At 41.7% G+C, this 19514-nt stretch overlaps 3 pseudogenes across 1 annotated transcript; all 3 read right to left on the reverse strand.

Annotated features, from left to right (window-relative positions):
- LOC105506819 overlaps positions 1-1077 on the reverse strand; it is a 1789-nt pseudogene extending 712 nt beyond the window's left edge.
- A 2987-nt stretch (positions 1078-4064) lies between these two features.
- LOC105506755 lies at positions 4065-4849 on the reverse strand (annotated as a pseudogene). Its single transcript, XR_001000986.1, has one exon. The product of XR_001000986.1 is annotated as a transcription factor BTF3 pseudogene (transcript).
- A 1831-nt stretch (positions 4850-6680) lies between these two features.
- LOC105506820 overlaps positions 6681-19514 on the reverse strand; it is a 47426-nt pseudogene continuing 34592 nt past the window's right edge.

The raw sequence follows: 19514 nt of genomic DNA on the forward strand, positions 1-19514 counted from the left end.
CCTTTTACTTTCCATTCATGGTTCTTCTTCATGAAGAGCAACTCCTCCTTGATAGCCTCGATCTCTGTCTCCAGCTGCAGCCAAGTGACATTGGTTCAGCTCCTCTTGGTTCTTCTGAGACAGCTCGTCATATTGGGCCCGGATGTCTGCCATGATCTTGGAGTGGTCCTGAGATTTGGGAGTATCTACCTCCACAGTCAACCCAGAACTGGCAGTCTGGGCTTGTAGACCTTTTACTTTCCATTCATGGTTCTTCTTCATGAAGAGCAACTCCTCCTTGATAGCCTCGATCTCTGTCTCCAGCTGCAGCCAAGTGACATTGGTGTCATCATTGACTTTGTGGAGCCCATGGACATCGCTCTCCACAGACTGGCACATAGTCAGCTCTGTCTCACACTTGACTCTGAAGTCATCAGCAGCAAGAAAGGCATTGTCTATCTGCAGAATGATGCGGGCATTGTCCACAGTATTTGTGAAGTTCTGAGCCCTCAGGTCCTCGATGGTCTTGAAGTAATGGCTCCAGTCTCTGACCTGCGGTCTCTTCTTCTCCAGGAGCTCCTGGATTTTGCTCTCCAGATTCCGGTTCTTGGTCTCCAGGCTCCTCATTCTGTTCAGGTAGGAGGCCAGATGGTTGTTCAGGCTTTGCATGGTCTCTTTGTTCTGGATGCTTCCCATTCCTGCCAGACCCCAGACCATCCCCTCAGCCAGGCCCCTGGACCCCAAGAGGCCCCTGAAGCTGGTGGAGCAGGACACAGAGTTCTGGGAACCAGAACCCCGGGCACCTGCATAGACACTCGCCACGATGCTGACCAGCTGGGCATGTAGCTGGGCACCTGGACAGAGCCCAGGGACCTGTAGTTGGTAGAGAAGATGGAGTGAGTGGTGAAGCTCATGCTGTCTGGGGAAAAGAATGAGGGGAAAGGACTCAGGCTTTGCCGATGACCAACCTTCCCTCTTTCTAAGTCCAGATACAGAGCTCCAGGAACCCACCAGCATGTAATCAAATGGAGTACACAGGGAGCAAGTTATTTGCAGCTGGATACTAAAGCATCAGGATGAAGGAAAGGCTGCTTGCTGCTATCACTGCTATTTAACATTGCTCTCTAGAGGCTAAATAAATTACAAGCAGCACTGCAGGATCCTGTTTGTATGGGCTCTGGACTGTTGACTGGGCCTCATCTCTGCATTCAGTGACGTAATGTTGCAGCTTCACATTGGTGGTGTTGGAGGTATTTATACTGGCAAACAGGCAAACATTACAATTAAAGCCTTTTTTCTTTTTCTTCCTTCTCTTTTCTCTTAATTTTTGAGAGTCAGTTGTTAGACGTTTACTAGCATGACACTGATTTATAAGCTAGCAATAAAACTAACTATTGAAAAGAGGAGATCAAATGATCATTACTTAGAGAACATATGAGTTCGTACACTGAAAACCTTAGAGGGGAAACAGTTCTCTCAGAGGTAACAACATTTCTGTACAACATTGTTACAGACTGCTGATTCATGCCTTCCAGACACACAACATTCCTTCAGCACTGGGTGAGTTTGCAGGTTGCAAATCTTGATACAGACAGCATCTATGATTTCCATCAAAAGGCTGATATCAAAGGGAGAAAAAAAAAGTCAGCATTTTGTGAGAGGCTGTGGTGGTGGGAGACTAACTGTGATATTTCATATCCCAGGTTCTAAAAGGCCTGGGGCCCAACAGTATCCTGGCTTCCTCTGTTCTTTGGCTCTGCCCTGAGACACTGTAGTGCCCCTTCCTCTAAACTCCACTTTTTGTTTAAGCCAGTCCAATAAGAGGCTTCTTTCATTCCAGTCAAAATCAGCTTAACTGATAAAGTCGTCTATTTATTCTTACTGAATCTATAAAGGAAGAGCCTCTAACTTCCTCCCTTGCCCCCATACTCTCCTTGCAGAAACATTAATGCTTTGCACAAGGATCAATAGAACTCTTCTTATAACAACCTCAACACAAACTAGTTATTTTCTTAAGTTTTCTGGAATGATGTATTTAAATGTTATATAAAGTGACGTTGATTTGTGGTGATAAATGTAATTAATGAAGTTAGGGGACAACACTCCGATGTTAAACCAAGGGATCTGATTTTAAAAATACCGATCTCTAAAAAGACAGATATCCCATTAAAAACAGGCAAAAGATTTGAATAGACGTTTCTCAAAAGAAGACATACAAGGCCAGGAATGGTGGTTTATGCCTGTAATTCCAGCACTTTGGGAAGCTGAAGCAGAAGGATTGCTTAAGCCCAGGAGTTCAAGACCAGCCTGGGCAACACAGAGAGACCCTGTCTCTACCAAAATTAAGAAAAAAATTAGCTGGGCATGGTGGTGAACACCTGTAGTCCCAGCTACTTGAGAGACTGAGGCAGGAGGGTCACTTTAGCCTTGGAAGTCGAGGCTTCAGTGGGCCATAATGGTGCCACTGTAATCCAGCCTGAGTAACAGAGTGAGACTCTGTCTCAAAAAAAAAAAAAAAAAAAAAAAAAAAATGGCCAAGAGGTATATGAAAAAATACTCAGCATCACTAATCATCAGGGAAATGCAAACTGAAATTACAATGAGATATTGTCTCACCCCAGTTAGAATGCCTATGATTAAAAAGACAAAAAATAACATGCAAGCAATATGCAGAGAAAAGAGAACTCCTATAGACTGATGGTACAAATGTAAATTAGTACAACCATTATGAAAAACAGTATGAAGATTTCTCAAAAATCTAAACATAGAACTACCATACGATCCAGCTACGTCATTACTAGGTATCTACCCAAAGGAAGAGAAATCAGTATATCAAAGGGATAGCTGCACTTGCATGTCTACTGTAGACCTACTCAAAACAGTAAAAATATGAAATCAACCTAAATGTCCATCAATGAATGAATGGATAAAGAAAATATGAAAATGTGGTATATGTACACAATGAAATATTGTTTGACCGTAAAAAGAATGAAATAATGTGATTTGCAGCAACATGGATGCAAATGAAGGTTGTTATGTTAAGGAAAACAAGCCAGACACAGAAAGACAAAGACTGAACATTCTTACTCATATGAGGGAGCTCAAAGACTTAATCTGATGGACATAGAGAATAGAGTAATAGATAAGAGAGACTGGGAAGGGTAGGTGGAGGGGAGGGGAAATGAAGAGAGGTTGGTTACGGTGTAAATATACAGTTAGATAGAATAAGTTCTAATGTTTGATAGGAGATGAGGGTGACTATACTTGGCAGCCATATTAAATATATTTCAACATAATTAGAAGAGAGTACCTGAAATGATACCAATACAGGCAACTGATAAACGCTCAAGTGATGGATACCCCAAATACCCTGGCTTGATCATTACACATTCTAAGCACGTAACGGACATATGTACCCCATAAATATGTGAAATATTATGTATTAATAAAATTAAAAATGACTGATCTCTGTAGTGATGATAAATAACTGACTGCTAGCCATGTCTTCATCAGCACTGCGCTGAAAATTTTGAGATTCCTTATTTGTAGTCCTCATTTTCTTATCAGCAATCAAACCCTCCCCTTCTCGTGGAGACTCCCCCCCATTCCCCACTCAAGGTGCACATTGGTGACATTCAAAGAATTTCTACCTCGGTCTGCTTCTTGATACTGTATCTAAATATATCTTCAGGTGTGAGCAAAGCCTTCTGGTTAAAGTTCATAAGCCCAGAAAACATGTTACCGTCTCTTGGAATGGTGAAAAAGAAGTACCAAACAGACCGAACTTATAACAATTTTGAGAATGGGAAGCTGGAAAACCGTATGTTTTATATGGATTTCTGAAATTTAAAAAAAGCATCTGGGCTCTTTTTAGCAAATAATAGAAAAAATCAATACTTTCTCCTTTAGGTAGATTTTAATTATGCAAAGTTTTAAACATACACATAATAGAGCATATAAACAACCGAATGCATCTATAACCCAACCTCAATCATTATAAACATGTGGCCTCAAAGTTATTATTATTATTACTATTATTTTGTATACTAGGCAAGGAACTTTATTAACCTTTGTTTCAAACTTGATTCCCAGGCTTCTTCGGCTTAATTAGCTGCAAGAAAGAATTGTGTATAAGCAAAAACTGAAAAGAGCTGCAGTGTCCAAGGGGCTTGGGCTTAAAAGTATTAGAGATCTAGATTTTATCAGATCCATAAATAAAACTTTCTTAAAAAGCAGTCATAATATAAAATAGCAGCTCCCAGTAACTTCTTCAAGTTTTGTCTTCAGAAGTTGACTCAATTCAGTTTGCCTCATTCTTGGAAGCCTCATCAAAATTCTCCACAAGATCTGGAACTTCATCACCATCACCCTCTCCAGTAGCAAGTGGTGCTTTTCCATCCACAGATTGTTTGGGCAGAGCTTCGGCCAGTCTCCTTAAACTAGTCAGACTACCCGCACCAAGCTGGTTTAAGATGCTGGGTAGCATTTCTGTCAGCTGCTTCGTCTCAGCATGGCCTGTAATGGTGAAAGTGTTCGCTGCCAGAGATGCCTGAACTTTAGGGTTGTTAAAGTGGCTCACTGTTCCCTGGTTTGTAAACATATTCACTTCTTCAATACCGGAGATATTGTTTACCCCTAACTGCTTTAAGGAGAACTGAAATTTTTTATCATCTGCTGTGGCTGTTCTATGAACCACCTTCTTCTTTCTGCGAGCAGTTCCTTTCCCATCAATGCGCACTTGTGCCTGCAGTTTGGCGAGGTTTTCCTGGTTCATGATTGTTTCTTTCATCTTGTCGGAGCGAATAAGGGGCCGCGCGGGGGACTAGGGTTGGTGCTCAGGGGGTCTCGGGTGGACCAGCTGAGATTAGGCGCACACCCTCAAAGTTATTTTGAAGCAAATCCCAGTCACTGTATCATTTCGTTTCCCTCTTCAAATATTTTCTTTTTTCTTTCGTTTTTTTTTTTTTTTTTTTTTTTTTTATTTGTTGCATACAACATAATATCTTATGTCTTTTAACAATTTTGGAAAAATTTCAGCTATTCTCAGCTCACTGCAAGCTCCGCCTCCCGGGTTCACGCCATTCTCCTGCCTCAGCCTCCCGAGTAGCTGGGACTACAGGCGCCCGCCACCTCGCCCGGCTAGTTTTTTTGTATTTTTTTGGTAGAGACGGGGTTTCACCGTGTTAGCCAGGATGGTCTCGATCTCCTGACCTCGTGATCCGCTCGTCTCGGCCTCCCAAAGTGCTGGGATTACAGGTTTGAGCCACCGCGCCCGGCCAAATATTTTCTTTTTAATGATTTGAACACCAGCACTGAGACTCACAATTTAAACTGCCTAATTCTTTTGTGCTTTGGAAGGGACAGGGATGGCATTTCCCACCTTGGCTGAGTTCAAAACTTTTTCTTGTAAATAAATACATAATTTCCTAGCACACACCGCAAATTCAAATGAGACCTAGTTTCCATCAAGGGGCCAGACGTTTCTGGGCACCCACTGTCACTGCTCCTCCTGAGGGCCGGGCTGTGGCTGCCACAAGGAGGATGCACCAGATGGCTTCCCTTCTGCAGTTCACTGCTCTTCAGACAGGCCGAGGATCTGCTCCTGCCTGCCAGGGCTTATGGAAAATCTTGCTGGGGCAGGTCCTCTAGCAGTACTGGCACTGAGCTGAGACTTCGTACAAACGTTAGCTGGCAAGTTGGTTTTGACACTCACCATCCTAGCGGATTTATGGAGTTAATACTGTACTAGGGCCTTTCTCAGGAAGACCTGGATTCCCATCCTCAGAGAAGCTGAAAAAAGTGGCTTGGGCTACTTATAATTATACCGACAAGGAAAAGAGAGACTGTGGGAGGTTTGCAAGGCTGAGCGGCCTGTAGTTTTAACTCGGAAACTGGCAACCCAGGCCCAAACCAACTGTGCTAGTTCTTGTTAGGTGGGAAAGAACTAGATATCAAAGGCTTTGATGTCACTGCTTTGGTGCTTGGCTTTATTTCCTGTTTGGAAAAACAGTTCTCTTTCTAATGAGGATCGAAAATTGGGAGGCCTGTTGTATTAGTCTGTTCTCACGCTGTTAATGAAATCATATCAAAGACTGACTGGGTAATTTATAAAGAAAAAGAGGTTTAGTTCCACATGGCTGGGGAGGCCTCACAATCATGGTGGAGGGCAGAGGAGAAGCAAAGGCACATCTTATATGGTGGCAGGTGAGAGAGCGTGTGCAGGGGAACCGCCCTTTATAAAACCATCAGGTCTCCTGAGACTTCCTTTCAGCACAGGAAAACTGTCCCTGTGATTCAATTACCTCCCACCGGGTCCCTTCCGTGACACGTGGGGATTATGGAAGCTACAATTCAAGATGAGATGTGGGTGGGGACGCAGCCAAACCATATCACCTCTAAAAGGCAGTAGAGTGGAGTTTTATCAAAACATACGGTCACCCACATTTTAGGGACCAACACCATGGACTTCATCTTGCTTACCAAACTCTTCACACGATAGAGCTCCCTCTGTGTGGTGCTTTAGCATCTCAGGCACCACAGAATCTTCACTGCTTGAAATTCACTTACGAAGTCTGACCAACAACTTTTTTTAAACAAACAAACAAACAGGCATTTCTTCAACTTGAAATATATATATAAAAAACTCATTTCTCCCTTCAGCAGGAGAGGGAAGAGGGGAGGGTGCAAACACTCTGGGCAGGTCAGTGCAGTTGGATGAAAGCCTCCAGCTCTTCCAGGATGAAGCCCTTGTAGGGGATCTTGTTCTTGTCCAGGGCCCGGGCTGCAGGGCATTGCAGGGTCATGCAGTTGAAGGGCTGCGTGGTGCCCCTGGCCAGCAGCTTGTCCTCCAGCAGCTCATAGGCCATCTTCCTGAAGGCGTTGTGGTGGCATCTGTGTGGGCCCCTGCTTGGATCAGGGGTTCCTGATTGCCAGGCAGTTGTTCTGGGCTGCCATGTGCAGCCGGGTGTTGTTGTCAAAGGACCTGCTCTCTGGGTCGGCCGCAGTTGAGCAGCACTTTGACCTCGTGCAGGGAGGTGAATCTGCCTCCATTTGTGGTACACATTTGTGGTGTCCTTGACCACAGCCATGTGCAGAGGGGTGAAGCCGTTCTTGCCTCTGGGCACACACTTGAGCAGGTGGTAGACGGTCTGGTGCTTCAGGAGCTCCTGGCTAGGGGTGCACTCCACTTTCTCCAACAGATAGAGCAGGTGGAGGATGATGTCCAGCGCCTTGGTGAACTGGGCCGCGTCTTCAGGCTCCTTGGGCAGCTGCAGCTCCTTGTGTCCGGGAAACGTTCCATTTGCCAGATCCCTTCCATGAGAACCACCATGAGGTTTGCAAAGCCAATTTGTATGCCCAAGCTGCCTTTGACCGCCCGGTCCTGCAGCACGTAAGGAAAGAATTCCGCGAAGGAGAGGAAGCTGCTGGCGGTCATGGGGCTCAGAGGCTGGCTGACCTGCTGCACGCCCAGTATCTATTTATAAACTATAAAGAGAAAAATTAATATATTTCATTACATCAAAATGAGCTGTTACCTGGCTACCTTCACTTTCTAGAGTCTGGAAAGGTGGCATTTTAGCTTTCCAGTCAGTGCTTAATAAAGGACAATCAAAAACACCACGAACAAAATTTAGGAATGGGGTTTCACTTGGAGAAAACGAAAACAAAACTTACGATAAGTGACAGTTTCAGAGAAGATCTATAGTGTATTTATCACCAACAAAGAATTAATATTTAGCATAATAAAATAAAGTTTGGTAAATAAGAAAAAAACATGAAAAGTCAAGGATTATAATTAAGACATACCCTAATGGCTAAAAAATGACATGCAAAGATGAATTATTTAACTTCATTTTAATCAACAAAATACAGGTTAAAACTCTGAGATACTGATTACTGAAGTGCAAAAAATTAGAACATTGCATATCAAATGCTGGTGGGACTGTGGGGAGATGGGAAACCTCGCATACTGCTGGGAGATATGGACTGGTATGGTCACCTTGGAAAGCTATTAAGCAGTACTTAGTGGAATTGATTCATTACTCTGCAGACCCTAGACACTATAGAAATTCTTACAAGTGCGCACCAGAGATATTTATGAGAATGTTGATCGCAGCGTTATTTGTGCTAGCAAAGAACCAGGGAATAATTAGGCTAAATTTAGATAATACAGCAGTCACAAGAAATGAACAGAGTAGATATTTAGCCACATGGACAGATCTCGATAACATAATTTTTGTAGTCTAGCACTATTTATGTAAATTACATGTACACAAATAGTAATGTTCATATTTTAAAGATATTCACACACATATATAAATAAACATATGGAAGGGGAGTTGAAGGTACAAATATGAAATACTTTAGGTCAGCAGGGAAGAGAAATTGGATTGTACAGGATGGAGATAAAAATAAAATAAAATAAGAAACAGGTAACGTGTCATGAACTGATGGCACGATTAACCCCATTCTACCCATCTGACATACCTACAATAAGTGAACTCATAAATCCACCAGCTTCTCTTGAGAAATAGGAAGATTTGACCACCTAAGGTCTGGTATGGTGGAAACCAGGCGGTGAGACAGATGTGGAGCAATGCTCTGCAGCTCCCCTCACCATTGTCTATCACCAGTCAATGGAAGCCATGTTTATTGGTCCCTGGTTTCTGCAAACATTTGTATTAAGGCCTCTGCTCTACAGAGGTGTGAAAACTTTGCTCGGGGCAGGGGGGTCTCAAGAGTAGGAGACCTCATGGGCATGGACCAGTTTCATAAGCCTAATGGGGTGAATTTGTTTATCTGAAAAGCTGTTGCTATGCTGTTAAGTTGCCCGGGCTGAGAACCCCAAAAACAGAGTCATTCAGAAATTTTATAGGCACTGAAGTCAATATTCACCCTAGGCAGGACTCCCCCTGAATATCCAAATAGATTAAGAGAAATAATTCTAAATGAAGTCCACAAGGAAACTTTTATAAGAGTGTGATATCTTCTCCCATCATGAATAATTCAGTTAAGAGGCCTATGAAGAGCACACCTCTTTTCCCCCTTGACCGTTCTACTATTGGAAACGATCGAACTTTCAGTCCCTGATTAAAGTTTTCAATTTACCCCACTGAAAATGTGCCCATTAATTCTGACTCCTACTGACCCTTGTCGGAAAGTAGCTGCGTTTCCAGTCATGACCTTGCTTGGTTAAAATGCTAAGAATGTTCTATTTTAGAATAGCTAAATAACTTGAGACCACCTTCAAAAATACTCTTTGGGATGAAGTAAGAGAAATAATTTCAAAACAGCTTTAAAAAAGGTATTTTCTTTTTCAAAGAAAAAGGCTTGTCTGTAAACCATAGGTGAAATAAGGTTAGTTACTACATTCATCACTGATGTATAACAGGTGGAAAAAAAAATTAAGAGAACTTCAATAAAAGTTCTTACTTAGGACAAAGGAAAGTAAAAGCAAACACAGGACCCCTCCATACGTTGGTCATCTGTAGAGAATATGTATTACATTCCATAGGGCAGTATTAGCAAGAACAGTGAATCTAATGGACTTCACCTTATTAAATAGCTTCTTTGTTAACAGAGACTAACAGCCAAGGCCCATTTTGCCAGAGTGTGTTAATAATTTCTTTTTAATGCTGTACTTGATAATGTAAAAAACCAACAAAAAATAAGCCTGCATTTGGCTATGTGTAGCTGTGGTCACGTTATGGACTTGTGCCATATTAGGGGAACCATTTTCTGAATTTCAGCCCATTTTGCTGTCACCTAGGAGAGCAGTGACATCAGTATGCACTGGAGGTCAACATGCTTTGCAATAAACACCATCATGACCCAATCCTGGTGAGCACCAGTTACTCCACATTGATAGCTGAAGGACTGAATTTGAAAGTCTACTCTTCTGCTACTAAAAACACATGGTTTCTAATATGCGGCAGTTTATTGCCAGTAGTGGTGTAGAATGATATAAAATGCAGACAAGCACCCAGATTTCAGGGCTATGTACTATCATTCCCCAAAATGAACCAGCTCTCCCTTGAGGGGAGCAACTGTTTAACTTGGGCAGGAAGAACAAGATAGTTCTGGAACATCTTACCGGAATGGGAGTGATGATGATACTTTCAGAAATTTCTGGGGTAGTGTTAAGAGGTGAAAAGAGGTCAGCCTTATAAAAATGAACAAGTGGTGACAAATGAAAGTCAACTATTACCACAATGTGAAACAGGTTGAGTTTAAAGAGGAGCCTTGGTTTCATATATATATATATATATACACACACACACACACACACACACGCATACACACACACACGCACACACTCTAGCAACAAAAAAACACAGGTGTCTTGGAGTGTGCTGAGAGGCTATGGAAAGACAATTGAATTAAACTTAAGTATGCATTTTCAGTTGAAGAAAATATATGGAATGAGTGATATTGTGAGGATTATACTAAAATTGCTATTGGGAAAAAGTTTTTGTTCATTTACTTAATAATGAATATCAATAATCTCAGATGTCCAGCTTTGGATTCGCCCTTTCCCGGTCTCCTTATGAAAGTTTGCATGAGGTAACAGGTGACTCTGATCTGACGTTAAAACCTCCACTTTTGCGTTGGCCATAAGCTGACAGTTAACAGCTTCCCCTACTGATTCTTCATTGACAAGGAAGCCTGCCTTTGAGTTAACAAGCTCATGGAAAGAACTACCCTCTCTGATACAGCAGCAAAGAGATGAGCGCTACTATAAAAAGGGCCAAACTTCTTTGGTTTTGGCACAGCATGTCATAGTTAGTCTGTCTGGTTACTATCCTGAGGTGCATCTCTTCCCCTCCATCTTTTCTCCAAGAACCTTGGCTGTAGTGGGGAGTGTGTGTGTGCATGTGTGTATATGTATGTGTGTGTGTGTGTGTCCATGCAGAAAGCACAGACAAACCATAGTGCATATGGTGCCAGTCACATTCATCTTAAGGTTGAGAATTCCAGATGAAGAAATTATCCTGACACTGGACTAACGGTAGATAGTTGCTGCTACTTCCATTTTTGTCCAGTAGACCCACTAAATATGACTTTTCTGGCTATTATTTTCCTTGAAATCTAATGTTGACAACTTAATATAGTGGAGCATTTGAATAGATTGCCTTTAATATTACTGTTTAATTTAGGAGTCATCTTCAACAATTTAGAAAGAAATAGTGCACCCTCTAGTGAACATTTTAAGGACTAGCATAGACCGCTGTGCAAAACAGGTTGCAATTGGGTCAGTTAACGAGGAGCAACGTTACACATCCTTGGCACCCTTTAATCTGTAGCTTACTGGTTGCCGTCTTTGTGGTAACACGAGGAGTATGAAGGATTAACCACGGGACCAGAAGACAACAATGGTTGGAAGAAGGGAGTGTGTATGTAGAATGTGGTAGAGTCTTTGCTGCTTCACTCTACTGCCCTTTGCAGAGTGTAGGAAGAATAGGGCAAAGTTTGACAAGGAATTTGGAAAGACTCTCACAGAAAAGAAAATCGGAGCATCTGGGTATCATGACATGGAAATATAAAAACATAAAAAAAACCTGTGATTGTGAAATTAGAAAAATTATTTTAATTTTCATTAGACTAAAGTCACTTGGCATACAGAGAATTGGTCAAGTTGTGAAAAACAGGAAGAAATTTTGCTCTTGAAATCCTATGATTTTGTCTTCACCAACCCCAGTCAATTAACTTCTGGAAGACTGTGGAATGGCAACACTTCCATGGAATGAGATAGAAAGTGTGATGGCTAAAAGTGGCAGTAGGGCTACCTAATATCCTAAAAGCCATTACTAACAGAGATTATTCTTTTCTACTTTTTAATTTTTTGAAGTAATGTTTCTTTTGACAATGTGCAAGTATCAATTTTTTAAAATTCAGACAGACGTAATATATATGAAATAGGTTAGAAGTGTGCTCCAAAGGTAACAAAAATAGTATCAATTGTTAGAAATAATAAACCCCATATACATAATTTGAATTGTTTGATTTGCAATGTATGTTTATTTATATTTTGAAACTAGTAAAGGCCTTTTTACTTGTTCTTGTGTGACCTTTCTGATGGGTTTGCAAGCAATTTGTTATTTTTGAAATAATAGTTACTTGCTCCAAACCTCCAAACAAGTATCTATGTGAATTTGATTTATTAGAAAAGTTTTTGACTATATGCACTTTGTAATTTATTTGGTTTTCTCTTAAAGCAAACAGAACTCTATGCTATAAGGTTAAACATATAATTATATAGTATTTTTAGACAAGTACTTTATATAAATTAGAGGTAATAACTTTTAAAGAAACGTTAGTCTGAAAGTGATTTTCTGTGACTTTGCCAGGAACGCACTGGGAAAGGGCACTAAAGAGGGAGTATACTCAGAAATCGAGATAGCCAGAGATTCTTTTTAATCAAAGATACATAGAAGCTCACTAGTTGCCCCAGAGACACAGAAGTTAAAATCTTGCTAGATCACAGTAAAAGTTGGCTCAATCTTCTCTAGGGTAAGAGGGAGAAACATACACAGAGGGAAACCTAATAATGTTGACAAAGTTCCAAATGGAATTAAATAAACTGGCCCTTGGAAATCAGAATCACAAATTAAATTATGCATTTTGATTTTGTTTGGACATTTCCATAATGACTGATTGCTTTTCATTTAATGGGACTCTTTTTTGGTGGAGGGGGTGAATTTACACTGTGAAATTGTATGTACTTCTTGGCAAGCTGCAGCTTCACTAACCACGTAATGCTAAATTTTGCAGCATAGAGGCATGGAGGTATACAGCCCAGTGACTCTCAGACTTAGTGTGCATAAATGTTACGTGGAAAGACTGTCACAGATGTCTAGGCCTCAAGCCCAGGGGTTCGGATTCAGAAGTTCTGAGAGGGGGATGAGAAAGTGGCGTTTTAAACAAGAACCCCAACCCCAGGTGACTTGGAAGCAACTGCTCTAGGGATTATCACTGAGACGAACATCAGCTGACCCGAGGTCAATGATGTGGAGGTTTGCAACCATTTATCAATGAATTTATTGAGAAAAGTTCAGTGATAGTTATTTTTGAGGAGTCTGTGTGTGTTTTGGAAAAATTGAGAGGTGGGCCAACAATGACTGAAATACAACTGCACTGGTATACAAATCTGAATGCACTACAAAATGAAGGCTCTTCAGGGCACATGCTAGAGCCAGGGCAGAACTCCTCAGCCCCACTCTACATTCTTGCAGCAGGGCTTCCATTCCTGCTCCGTCCTCTGCTGAGGATGCTCTTCTTGTCCTGACTTTCCCTCATCAGTCAGACTCTGCTATCTTGTCACCTCTCAGGAGCCTTCCATGACACCATCAATAAACATCCTTTCCCAGCCACTACCCTTCTCCTTTTCCTACTTCATCTTTCCTTATGGCACTTGCAATTTGTTGAAATAATATTGTTGATCTGTTTACTTTTTTAGTGTCTCTTGAGACTAAACTCCAGGAGATCAGGGATTTTGTTTGTTTCATGCATAGCTGTATATCCAGCACCGAGAATTAAGTAGTGAAAGAAATCCAATTCTTTTTCCAATCAAAATTTACCTGGTTTTGTGGCCTATTTTCCAAGGATTTGTGCTCTAATATGAAAGAATATACTGACTCCATGAACACATCCATTGTTGAACTGTGGGAAGTGCAGTGTTCTGCCCATTTTTCCCAATGATTGAGAAACTTACTTTGATGTTCCCTTTTACTCTTGATGGCTATCACTTTTCTTTTGAAAACTTGAGATTGGTAATAGACACAATGTATTTCTCACTGTCTTTAATACAATAGGTTAAATATTCATGAATAAATATGGCATATCTTGAAATGAGGTGTGTGTATTTAGCGTTCATCTGAGTGTCACCACACAGTGGTAGAGGATCGATGGGATTAAGAGAGAATATTTGTCAATGCTTATTCAGGAAAACAGCCATGCCAAGTAGTTCAATAGAAGACATCCAATATGGGGAACTAGTTACAGCAGTGATGCAAGATCCAAAATGGCAGGAAGGCAAAAGAGAGGCAGCCCCATTATTATCCACAGCAGGAATTTCCTACCAGCTTTAGAATGGAGGAAAGGGAGAAGAAGGAGGTAGTATGGCCAGAGTCCAGAGGGGCTGGGAGCACAGAGGGAGAGGCTGTCCAGAGGAATCTGGAAGTCCTGGAGGATGTCCAGCCACTTCCAAGGATGCCCCCAAAACAGAGAGTAGGTGAAGAAATGCCCTGGCCTCTTCCTTTTTTCACCCTCACATATTCTGCCAGTGTTCCCACTGCCTGAACCCAACTACAAGGCAGTGGGAAATGGAATTTGCAGGGTTCAGCCCAGTCCACTGCAGAAGAGATTAGAGAGAGGACTGGAATGGATCAGAGAGCATACAAGGACAGGAGGAATTTGAAGTGCACCTGATAAAATCATCTTGGTTCAGGTTTGTGCTGCATATGAATTATTCTAACTGCATGGTGTGAAGCTCACCATGTGATATAAAATTTCCTAAGATCCCGCCACAAAGCTGTCTTATTTGCATGAGTCCAAAAACTGCAGGCTAGAAAGGTGACTGAAAGTTAGAAAATGGTTACATAAACGATCAGCCATCCACATGGGCTTGTTTTGGATTTACCACCATTATTTTTTATTTTATTATTTTAGTGCTACTTTTATACTGCATCAAACCTTGTTTTCCTGTGGGGTCTTTGACTCCCTTACTGACAACTCAAGTCATTTCTGTAGTTTTTCAAACACTTTTAGTTATTAAGAGAGGTGAATTTCAAATATTAGACCTAACCTTGTGCATTCTCTGTTCCTCTTCCTGTGAATACAGGTGGACTTAAAGCTCTAGCAGCTGGGAATTGTGGACATTGGGATAGTTATTCTCTCACTCACCTCCTTTCCTGCACTTGCCCTCCTGGTGTTGAGAGAAGGAAAATGAGGGAGGGAGGCTTCACATATATCTGCAGGTTTTTTCTTCCTATTGTTCATCAATGAGTCCAGATGGGATTGTTGGTTTCCTCACAGCAGCAGGCTGTCCTGAGTGGTGCGGTGTGTGTTTGGCTCGTTGGAGGACACAGTCCCTTCAGAGGCTGTGGTAAAGGACCAGCAACTGAGCTTGTGTTTTTCTCACCTGCAGCCCCTACAACAAGTTATCCAGATTATCTTGTTGCTGCTAGGATTGCCTCATCCAGAAGTGGCTCTCTTGGAGGGGCCAGTACAATGAGTGGCTGAATCCCCACCACCTGCTACAGGGTTTGCTCGATTATCTGTAGGAAATCCACAGATGCTTCCACATCAAATGGTAACACAGTCCAACTAGGTTCTCTCTCTGTACCAAGGTCACTCTTCCGCCCATTTCTTTATGCTTCCACCATCAGACTTGGGGAAACAGGCACTGTGTGAGAACAGAGGTTCAGCATTTTTACACAAAAGATAATTGAAAATCTTGAGCACAGTGGCTTAGGTGCCTCCAGTATCACAGGAATGGGGCAGGGGGTTTGATAGAATGGCCCTATCCCAGAAGATAGAAGAGAAGGTGTTGCAGGAAGTCAGGGACCCCGAACAGAGGGACCTGCTGAAGCCATGGCAGAACATAAATTGTGAAGATTTCATGGACATTTATTCGTTCTGCAAATTAATACTTTTATAATTTCTTACATCTGTCTTTACTGCAATCTCTAAACATAAATTGTGAAGATTTCATGGACATTTATCACTTCCCCAATCAATACTCTTATAATTACCTATGCCTGTCTTTACTTTAATCTCTTAATCCCATCATCTTTGTAAGCTGAGGATGTATGTCACTTCAGGACACTGTGATGATTGCGTTAACTGCACAAATTGTTCGTAAAGCATGTGTTTTTAACAATACAAAATCTGGGCACCTTGAAAAAAGAACAGGATACTAGTGATGTTCAGGGAACAAGGGAGATAACCATTGGGTCTGACTGCCTGGGAGCCAGGCATGACAGAGCCGTATTTCTCTTATTGCTGAAAATGGGTAAGAGAAATATCGCTGAATTCTTTCCCCAGTAAGGAATATTAATAATTAACAGCCCTGGGAAAAGTATGCATTCCCAGGAGGAGGCCTCTAAAATGGCCGCTCTAGGGGTGTCTGCATTATGCAGTTGCAGCTAAGGGATGAAACATGCCCTAGTCTCCTGCAGCGCCCCCAGGCTTGCTAGGATTAGGAAATTCCAGCCTGGCAAACTCTAGTCAGACCGGTTCTCTGCTCTTGAACCCTGTTTCCTGCTAAGATGTTTATCAATGAAAATGTATGCCCAGCGGGACATGGACCTTCATTAGCAATTCTAGTTTCGCCCTGACCTTGTGATCTCACTCTGATTTTCTGCCTTGTGATATTTTATTGCCTTTGAACCATGTGATCTCTATGACCCACACACTACTCGTACACTACCTCCCCTTGGAAAATCGCTAATAAAAACTTGCTGGTTTTGCAGCTCAGGGGGCATCATGGAACCTGCCGACACGTGATGTCTTCCCTGGACACCAGCTTTTTTTTTTGAGGCGGAGTCTCGCTCTGTCACCCGGACTGGAGTGCAGTGGCCAGATCTCAGCTCACTGCAAAGCTCCGCCTCCCGGGTTTACGCCATTCTCCTGCCTCAGCCTCCCGAGTAGCTGGGACTACAGGCGCCCGCCACCTCGCCTGGCTAGTTTTTGTATTTTTAGTAGAGACGGGGTTTCATCATGTTAGCCAGGATGGTCTCGATCTCCTGACCTCGTGATCCGCCCGTCTCGGCCTCCCAAAGTGCTGGGATTACAGGCTTGAGCCACCGTGCCCGGCCAACACCAGCTTTAAAATTTCTCTCTTTTGTACTCTTTCCCTTTATTTCTCAGACAGGCCAACACTTAGGGAAAATGGAAAAGAATCTACGTTGAAACACTGGGGGCTGGTTCTGACAATAAGGAGGAATGGATGGTTTGCTACTCCACAAATTATGCATCTTTATTCTCCCAACCTGTGGCAAACTTGCATCCCTTCTCTAGTCCTCTAGTAGTTTTACATTAATATAGATTCTGCTGAAATGGTCCTTCTGTGTCCAGAGTTGGTTCCTTCCGGTGGGTTCGTGGTCTCACTGACTTCAAGAATGAAGCCGTGGACCTTCGCAGTGACTGTTACAGCTCTTAAAGGTGGCACGGATCCAAAGAATGAGCAGCAACCAGATTTATTGTGAAGAGCAGAAGAACAAAGCTTCCACAGCGTGGAAGGGGACCTGAGTGGGTTGCCGCTGCTGGCTGGGATGGCCAGCTTTTATTCCCTTAATTGTTCCCACCCATGTCCTCCTGATTTTACAGAGTGCTGATTGGTCCATTTTACAAACCTCTAGCTGGCTACAGAGCACTGATTGGTGTGTTTTTATAGAGCACTGATTGGTGCATTTTACAAACCTCCAGTTAGCTACAGAGCGCTGATTGGTGCATTTTACAAACCTCTTGTAAGAAAAGTTCTCCAAGTCCCCACTCTACCAAGGAAGTCCAGCTGGCTTCACCTCTCACTTTCTGTAGCTTGTGTATGAAAGTGACACTAAATTGCTAGAGAATCACAATAATGTAGTCATGGTGATAAAAATGATTTCAAAACTCTCCACTCACATGTCATTTTCCTGGAAATTCTGAGGGTTCCTTAGAGTCACTTTTCTGTGACGATTAATGTAGAATTGGCTTTATTTTCATGATTGAATTTAGACATGAAAATTCTTTTTCCTGAACTGCAGGTGATCTACAAAGAAATACTGAGTGGAGACTATACTGAGATTCTATTAAAGACCCACTTGAATTCAGCCCCCACTAGAAGAAACTTTGGCCAGAGAAACCAACACATCACCTGGAAGTCTTCAGACTAGGTAAGCTGTGACTGTCTGAAAAGACAGTTTCCACTGCCCTATTCCTGTCTTGTGATTATCTAGAGTTTGGAGAGTTTAAATTTTTTGTATTTTTAGTAGAGACAGGGTTTCACTGTGTTAGCGAGGATGGTCTCAATCTCCTGAGAGCAAAGAGCTCTTTTGTGGAGCCACAAAGGCAACTCATTTTTTTTTGTTGCTGTTGAGATGGAGTCTCGCTCTGTGACCCAGGCTGGAGTGCAGTGGCGTGATCTCGGCTCACTGCAAGCTCTGCCTCCTGGGTTTACGCCATTCTCCTGCCTCGGTCTCCCAAGTAGCTGGGACCACAGGTGCTCGCCACCATGTCCAGCTAATTTTTTGTATTTTTAGTAGAGACAGGGTTTCACTGTGTTAGCGAGGATGGTCTCAATCTCCTGACCTCATGATCCACCCATCTCAGCCTCCCAAAGTGCTGGGATTATAGGCAGGAGCCACCGCACCCGGCCACAAAGGCAACTCTTTACTCAAATACACACATAAACACACACACTAACTTTTTATAGAGATGAAGTTATCTAACACAGCAAGGTGTCATAATATTCTGCTAAGTATTTTTAGTTGTTTAAATTGAGTCTAACACACATTCAGCAAAGTGTAAAAATTACGTTTTTGGTTTTTTTTTTTCCAAAAAGCACACCCATGTAAACAGGCAGATCAAAAAACAATCAAGAGCCTGAAGTAAATGAAATCAGTATTTGCTTTTTTGTGTCTGGCTTCCTTCACTTGGGATTATGCTTATGAGGTTTATGAACATTGTTGTATATAGTTATGTACACTCTTTCTGAACAGTATCAATGGGGAGTAGAACTACATAGTATTCTATTATCTGAATGTACCACAATTTATTTTTCATTCTTGATGGACATTTGGGTATATTCCAGTTTTTGGCTATTATAAAAAGTGCTCCTATGAACCTTCATTTTGTATATTTTGGTGAACATGTGTATACACATCTTTTGTGTATATAGGGTCATAAGATAGGCATATGTTCAGCATTAGTAAATACTGCCAGATAGTTTTCCAACATGTTTGCATCAGTTTTCACTCCTACCATCAGTATATGAGAGTTTAGGTTGTTTTACATTCTTGCCAACTCTGGATGTTTCTTTCTTCGCATTTTGCTTTTAATTTGCATAGCCATGATGCCTAATCACATTGTGCACCTTAAGTGCTTAAGTCATTTTCTCCATGTTCCATCAAGTTTTCTTTTTCTTATTAGTTCGCAGTTCTTGGTATATTTTGGATGCAAATTCTATACTGGGTAAATGTATTGCAAATATGTTACATTATGTGGGCTGCCTTTTCATTCTCAATAATGTGTTTTGATGAACAGAGTTCGGTTTTGGTGCAGTCCAATTTATAATCTTTTCTTTATTATAGCTCTGTTTGGAATTCCTTGTCTGCCATGAAAACATACTCCAACATTTTCTTCAAAAACTCTTATTGCTTTAATAGTTACAATTATATTTGCAATCTACTTAGAACTGTGTTTTAATGGTTTGAGAATGATATACGTTTTGTTTTCCATATGGATATCCAATGAATTAAACCTCGTAGCACAATTAAAAAAAATGTAATGCTTTTTAATTTGAATAATGGTACTATTATTACATGGAATAGATT

This window comes from Colobus angolensis, unplaced genomic scaffold (genome assembly GCF_000951035.1).
Source record: "Colobus angolensis palliatus isolate OR3802 unplaced genomic scaffold, Cang.pa_1.0 Scaffold14, whole genome shotgun sequence".
In the NCBI taxonomy this organism is placed as follows: domain Eukaryota; kingdom Metazoa; phylum Chordata; class Mammalia; order Primates; family Cercopithecidae; genus Colobus; species Colobus angolensis.